This window comes from Bacillus rossius, unplaced genomic scaffold, assembly GCF_032445375.1.
Source record: "Bacillus rossius redtenbacheri isolate Brsri unplaced genomic scaffold, Brsri_v3 Brsri_v3_scf22, whole genome shotgun sequence".
NCBI classification, from domain to species: domain Eukaryota; kingdom Metazoa; phylum Arthropoda; class Insecta; order Phasmatodea; family Bacillidae; genus Bacillus; species Bacillus rossius.
In genome coordinates, this window is record NW_026962393.1 from 552,501 (window position 1) to 559,364 (window position 6,864).

The 6,864-nt window shown below is 38.7% G+C and overlaps 1 non-coding gene across 1 annotated transcript; it reads right to left on the minus strand.

The window, feature by feature from the left end:
• Window positions 1-5,556: 5,556 nt before the first annotated feature.
• On the minus strand, window positions 5,557-5,675 carry LOC134543835 (5S ribosomal RNA). The gene has a single exon (XR_010077284.1). It is a non-coding gene; the product is annotated as a 5S ribosomal RNA (ribosomal RNA).
• Window positions 5,676-6,864: the final 1,189 nt, after the last annotated feature.

Here is a 6,864-nt window from a genome sequence, read left to right on the forward strand (position 1 = left end):
TTGAAATTATTTATATTTTCTAAGAGCTCCTGCGTAAAAATCGGGTCTCCGATGTCGTTATTCGGTGTAAATTGCTGTTCGTAGCAATCGGCAATTGCGTTAGCTTTATCAGATGGTTCGTAGAGAAGTGTACCTGTCGGGGATTGAACCGGGTTAGAGTTTGTATTTTTAGTCGTGCCTCTGTCGTTAGTTTCTATGGATCGACTTCTGTGCTGTGATTGGCTGTTCTCGCCAGCCAATGGAGAAGCCGGGCCAATCGCAGTGCACCACAGCTTTAACAAAACTGTTGAAATTTTTACAGCACGCGCAGACGGACCACGATGGCGCGCACGAAGCAGACGGCTCGTAAATCTACTGGAGGCAAAGCGCCGCGCAAGCAGCTGGCCACCAAGGCGGCTCGCAAGAGCGCGCCGGCCACGGGGGGAGTGAAGAAGCCACATCGCTACCGCCCTGGCACTGTCGCGCTGCGAGAAATCAGGCGCTACCAGAAAAGTACCGAGCTGCTTATCCGCAAGCTGCCCTTCCAGCGCCTGGTGCGAGAGATCGCCCAGGACTTCAAGACAGACTTGCGCTTCCAGAGCTCGGCCGTCATGGCGCTGCAGGAGGCCAGCGAGGCTTACCTGGTGGGGCTCTTCGAGGACACCAATTTGTGCGCCATCCACGCCAAGAGGGTCACCATCATGCCCAAGGACATCCAGCTTGCCCGGCGTATCCGTGGCGAGCGTGCTTGAGTTCCTTGCCATTTTTTTTGCAAGGGGGAAAAAAAAAAACAGCCCTTATTAGGGCTAAAAATAACTGTCAAATTTGAAAGGAAAACAGTTGTCTGGCTTTTTGTACCTATTAGCTGTCGTTGACCTTTACCCAGCCAATAATATATTACATTAATAAGAATTTGGAAAAACACAGTTATAGTGTCTGTGTTTTGAGGTGGTTGTTTATATTGTACACAAAAGATTTGCACACAATGCAATGTATTCTGCATAGGAAATAAAAACTCTTCAAACAGTGCCTGTCTGCAGTAGCAGCACCATCAGCAGCAGCAGCAGCAGCAGCAGCATAAAGTTCACCATTAATACCCTGAGACCTAATCCTTACAAAAAAAATATGTGTGTGTGTGTGTGTATATATGTGTATATATATATATATGCTGAAATAAGAGTGAGATGTTTGTAAGACGTTTTCCTGCTTAAAAACTTTAAATAATTTTGCACCTAAACTATACACACAATGTAATTGATAAATTTCTTTATTTATTTATTTATTTCCCCCGCTTCAAATACCATAAGAAATTTTTTAACCAGAATTTTACCTAACGGCAGAGGTGTGGCTATAGGAGGCAATGATTGCAACAACTGATACCTTCATGACTAGTATTGTTGGCCCTTAGAAGGGCCGATAAAGTGGTACAGTGCCACAGAAAGTGCCAGCGGTCCTGCTGGCATCTTCATTTCCGCTTTGGGGCTGCTTTCTTGGGCGACTTGCTCTTTGGGGCAACCTTCTTTGGCTTTGGAGCACGGGGTTTCTTCGTGGGAGGTTTGGACACCTTTTTTGCCTTTGAAGGTGCCTTCTTGGGCTTGGGGGTTGCAGCTGCTGCCTTTTTTTTCTTTTCTGCTGTAGGCGGAGTCTTCTTGACTGGTTTCTTGCCCACCGCTGCCTTCTTGGCTACGGATCGCTTCTTTTCCTTAGGGGCAGCTGCACCACGCTTGCCGCTTGGAGCCTTGGGCTGGTCCGGAGCACCGGTGGTCCCTGAAGCCAGCTTGAAGGAGCCAGACGCACCCTTGCCTTTGGTTTGGACAAGCTCGCCGCTAGCCACTGCTGCCTTCAAGTATTTCTTGATGAAAGGTGCCAGCTTTTCCGCATCTACTTTGTAGGTAGAGGCGACGTATTTCTTGATGGCTTGCAGTGATGAGCCGCCCCTTTCCTTGAGGCTCTTGATCGCAGAGGCCACCATTTCAGATGTGCGCGGGTGCGCGGGCTTGGCTCGTGGCTTCTTCGACGCAGCCTTGCCTTTCTTCGGGGAAGCTGCCTGTGATGGGGCAACAGCTGGTGCTGCAGTCGCTGCTGCGGTATCTGCCATGACGAGACTGATCCTACAGAATGCAAGAGCAAAGTGAAAATAAAATTTTTCTCTCTGCAAATATCTGGTTACCCAATTTTCTGGTTGCGGACGGTTCAGAAAATTCTCGATGCCTTGCTCACGTAGGGAGCAGCGCACTTTGGACAGCGAAAGTAATGTAGGGCTTCTTTAGCACTGATTTTTCAATGTTTTCTAAATGTCAGCAGTCTACGATGACATAATGGGCAGTTCCACTAATAGTGTAATTTTTTTATGGCAGCTGCACTGTTTAATTTGCACTGCGAGCTGTTTAAATTTACTGCTACACCAAACAGGGAACTTTTCATTTGCAGATGTTATTCAAGGAATCAAATACGTAATTTGTGCTGGAATCACTTGAAAATGGTTAAATTAACTTAGGTATACTTTAGTGTATAGTATGCTGAAAATGTGGAGATAATTTCATGAAGGCTGTTTGCTGTGGAAGCACTAGCAAATCACCTTGTTCAGTGCCACCTGGAATGGCTTTCTTCGTGCACCTCCAAGGATGATGTGATTATTATTGTGAGTAAATTTTGTTTACATTTTCATTGTGTGAATAATAAAACTTTTAACTGTACACACAACAAGCATTTCACTTGGATCTGATGCATTCTCAAGAGTGCAGTTTCTGTTTAGCTTTTAAAACTGGCTGCCCTTCAATTCACTCAAGGTGCAGATGCAAGTTGCTGATGAAGTATTCCACACACATGCTACATTGGAGAAATATTTTAATAAAAATTAAAACTCTTGCAGGATTTCGAATAAAAACTATCCTATTTATCCCTTCTATGTTTTGGTACTGCGAAATTGAGAGAGGTAAGTAAGTTGTGAGGTTATTTTTACTTGCTTGCATGTGAGGTTAGCAGAGCAAAAATATTTTTGAAATTGCAGATACATGGTCACTTTATTTCGTTGCAAACATTTATAAGCTCGTAATCTTATTTAAAGTCTCCATACTTAATGCGTTTGGAAAACCTTCTTTCTCTCAATTTTACAATGGAACAAAATTTTACTTGTATGTGTACATTAATTCCATCTCTAAATGATGTAGGTTTACGCACCGAGATCAGGTACATTGTAGAGAGAAAAACACACGAGTACCTGCTTATTTTGAAGTTTTAATGAGTATATTAAAAAAAAAAAAAACGATAAAAATATAATTGAAAAAGTATATTATTCACGTATTTTTGAGGATGAGGGGAGGGGGTGTTTTTGTCCGATGGTCGTTTATCTTTAAAGAAATTTCCGTTGGACCTGTGCGTTCTTGCTCTGCCAATTCTCGAAAAATGAAATATTTTAAGTCGTCTTTTATGTGCTAACTTCATTATATTTGGCTGCATTCGTATTTTTATTAGTTTTGAAACATTCATGTCACGGAAAATAATCATAAACCAGGACAAAAACGTTTTGACTAAATGTTCTAGGTTGGTTGTAAAACATTTTCTTATTTTATTTCACATCGGAAACATCTGTTAAGTTGTAAGCTTTGTAATGAATGCGACAGTCACTTGTTCGCTGAAGTGTTTGTTTAAGAAATTAGTATTGTAAATTTGTTTATGGTCTTGTTAAATGAAATTTTAAGTGAAATCATTTGGGAAAACAGAGGCTACAGGAATTTTCAACACAACTTGATGACCGACGTTGTGACTAGTGTGGGAGTGTGTGCTCGTGTAAATATCAATTTTTCTTACTCCTCGTGCCGGTCAACAGGAAAACAGCGAGTGTGTTATCTCATCGCGGGCGTGTGATTGCGTGTGGTAAATTGTGCTAGGTTAATTACCGCAAAACTCCACTGTGTGCAAATATGTAGTGTGTCGCTGTATGCAAATATTTGGTATGTCTTTTTTTTTTTTTTTTTTCAGGCAATACACACTTTGAATTTTACACAATTTCGATGCTGCAACCTAAGTGTATACATGCGAATAGGATTGCTTAAATGAAAAAGTAAAGTAGGAGGTAAGTGCAAATGTTTCCAGGAGGTTATGCACACACAATCTATTTTATGAATTAATAGTTATTATCTAAGAAAATGATAGAAGATTATAAATAATGTGTGCAGAATAATACAGAATTTGCATGTTACACAAAAAAAAAATATATATATATTCCAAATATTGTTAGCAAAATGCACCTAGATTAGTGAGCTGGATTTTTTTTTTTTTTTTGTATTTTTGTTCTGTTGATCCCACGTGGAGTCAAGGCTCCGGGATATAGAACATGTATGTGCAGACAATTAATATTTACATGATGCAAGTTACCAAGAAAAAAAATTTCAAAAAAAAAAATACATAACATGTTACACAATTTAACTTTATGCAAAACATGAAGCAGCTGTTATCACAAGTCCATTCAACAAATTAACAGTTCAATTTCTCTATTATCAATCAAATTAAAGAATAGCTTCAGAGGGTAGGTAGGATATTCTAGAAGAATTTTTTTTACTGTTTTTTTTTTTAATACTGGTAAATTGTTTTAGTTATTTTCTGTGATATTAAGTTGTAAAGTTTTACTCCCAAGTAATTTAGTCCATTTTCAAATCGCCTAGTGTTATGTTCAACTATCCTCAATTTACTAGCATTTCTGGTGTTATACCTATGTGCGAATATCTAAAAAAAAAAAAAAAAAAAAAAATAATAATTTTTTTTTTCTTCTTTTTCTTAAGAATGAATAAAAAGTTTCTAGAACGTATTCATTTATGGCAGTCAGGACTTTAAGTTTTTTGAATTTTGGTCTGCAGTTAGATGATTTTTTATCTTTTGTTATTATTCTAATAGCTCCTTTTTTTTTTTTTTCCCCCAATGTTATATGGCAGAAAGAGTAGAGCTATGGCTACTGTGACATCATGCATTGATGGGAAGGTTATTGTTGGATAACAAAAATTTAGATGATATAATTTTTATTTTTTTCCATACACAACACATTGCAGGTACAATTTTACAGGTTACAGCTGTACCACCTCTAGTATTGCTGCCGACCATCCAACAAATGAGCACACTAAACAGGCATTGATGACATTGTTATCAACGTCTTTTTGAATCTCTCATTATTATACATAACTGCCCACTGAAACAGAGAAACTTCAAAATAGGTGTGTGTGTGTGTGTTTATATATATATATATATATATATATATATATATACATATATACATATATACATACATACATACATACATACATACATACATACATATACACTTATATATTTATTTTTTCACTTTGAATTTTGTATGAGGTATACACATGCAAAGATTCACAGCTACTGGGTGGGTGAGTGAGTGAGTGAGTGAGTGAGTGAGTGATTGATTGATTGATTGATTGATTGATTGATTGATTGATTGAGAGAGAGTGAGTGTGTGTGTTAGGGGGGGGGGGGAAATGTGGTGATTGTGGGGGAAAAAAAAATTTAAAATTGAAATTTTTAAAAAAAAATTTTTTTCTGTAGGGTGCAAAATAGTAGTGCCAACGGCACGTGGTGTTCCCAAGCGGTCACCCATCTAAGTACTAACCACGCTCGACGATGCTTAACTTCGGTGATCGGACGAGAACCGGTGTGTTCATCGTGATATGGCCGTTGGCAATGATATAGATGTTTTTTTTTTGCAGTTTGTATTTGCCACTCGAAATAGCTATACCAGGTGTGATTGTTACAAACAACAGGAGAAATCGTGTAATGAACACTCTTTTACTTCCCCCCCCCCCTCCCCACACACAACACCCACCACCCTCACCATCCCAACCACCAAAGCCCTCTTCAAAATACACTCTCACACACACACACAAACCCACACTCTATAACTGATGAACATTACCATAACTTCTTAAAGCCATTAGATAATATTTAACTCAAGAAAGGTATTGTGATATGTTTAAAGAAAGAAAGGTGAAACCTTTAACTTTACCAGCAGGTATTAGTATCACTGAGGTATCTTCTAGGTTGTAGCAGCAATAGTAGTAATAATAATAAAATTAAATAAGGTAATAAAAAAGAAAAGTTATACATGTGATCAAATCATGAATGTATAAAACTGGAATGAATTTAAATTTTTTTTATTTTTCTTCATAGGCTGTTTTGAAATTGATGAGTAAGTGCCTCTTCTTTTAAATTTTTTAATGCTGAACACTGTTACATAAGAGATGAATGTTTAGAAAATTTAAAAAAAAAAAAGCTAGCCCAGCCCCCTCCCCCCCTCACACAAAATCCAAACAAAAAAAAAACACCCTCCTTCAAAACATCACATAATCATCCAGCCAGCAGTGCAGACGAGAAATTTGCACTCGGGGCCGCCATTTTGACGATAAATTCTTGCATGGCACACCAAAGGTAGGAAAGAATTTAAAAAAATAAAAATAATGGGCGAGCACCCTCGCGTCTGCCTGTAGAAAATGAAGTTAAAAGTAACATAACCTAAAGACAGGCACACACTAGGGTGCTCCCAGGCGGTTGAGAAATTTTTTCCCGCCAAAAGACTTATATATATTATTTATTTTACTGTTTTTGGCAGGGGGCTATGTCGGTCTGTGTGCAAAGTAGTTCCTACTCCCGCCGCCAGGAGCGCGCGCGGTGGGTAGCGATGTTGTTTTTTCTGCTTTCATTTGTTTATTATTTAGAGGGTTAATGCTATGTAAATGTACGCAAGTTTGGTTATGTGTCGGTAGTTGTGCGAGATTTAATTTCCGAAACGAAATTTGACTTTCATCGGCCTGCATTTCTCACTTATTCGGAAAATACATGTGTGTTTATGTATGTATAATAATCGAGTGATTT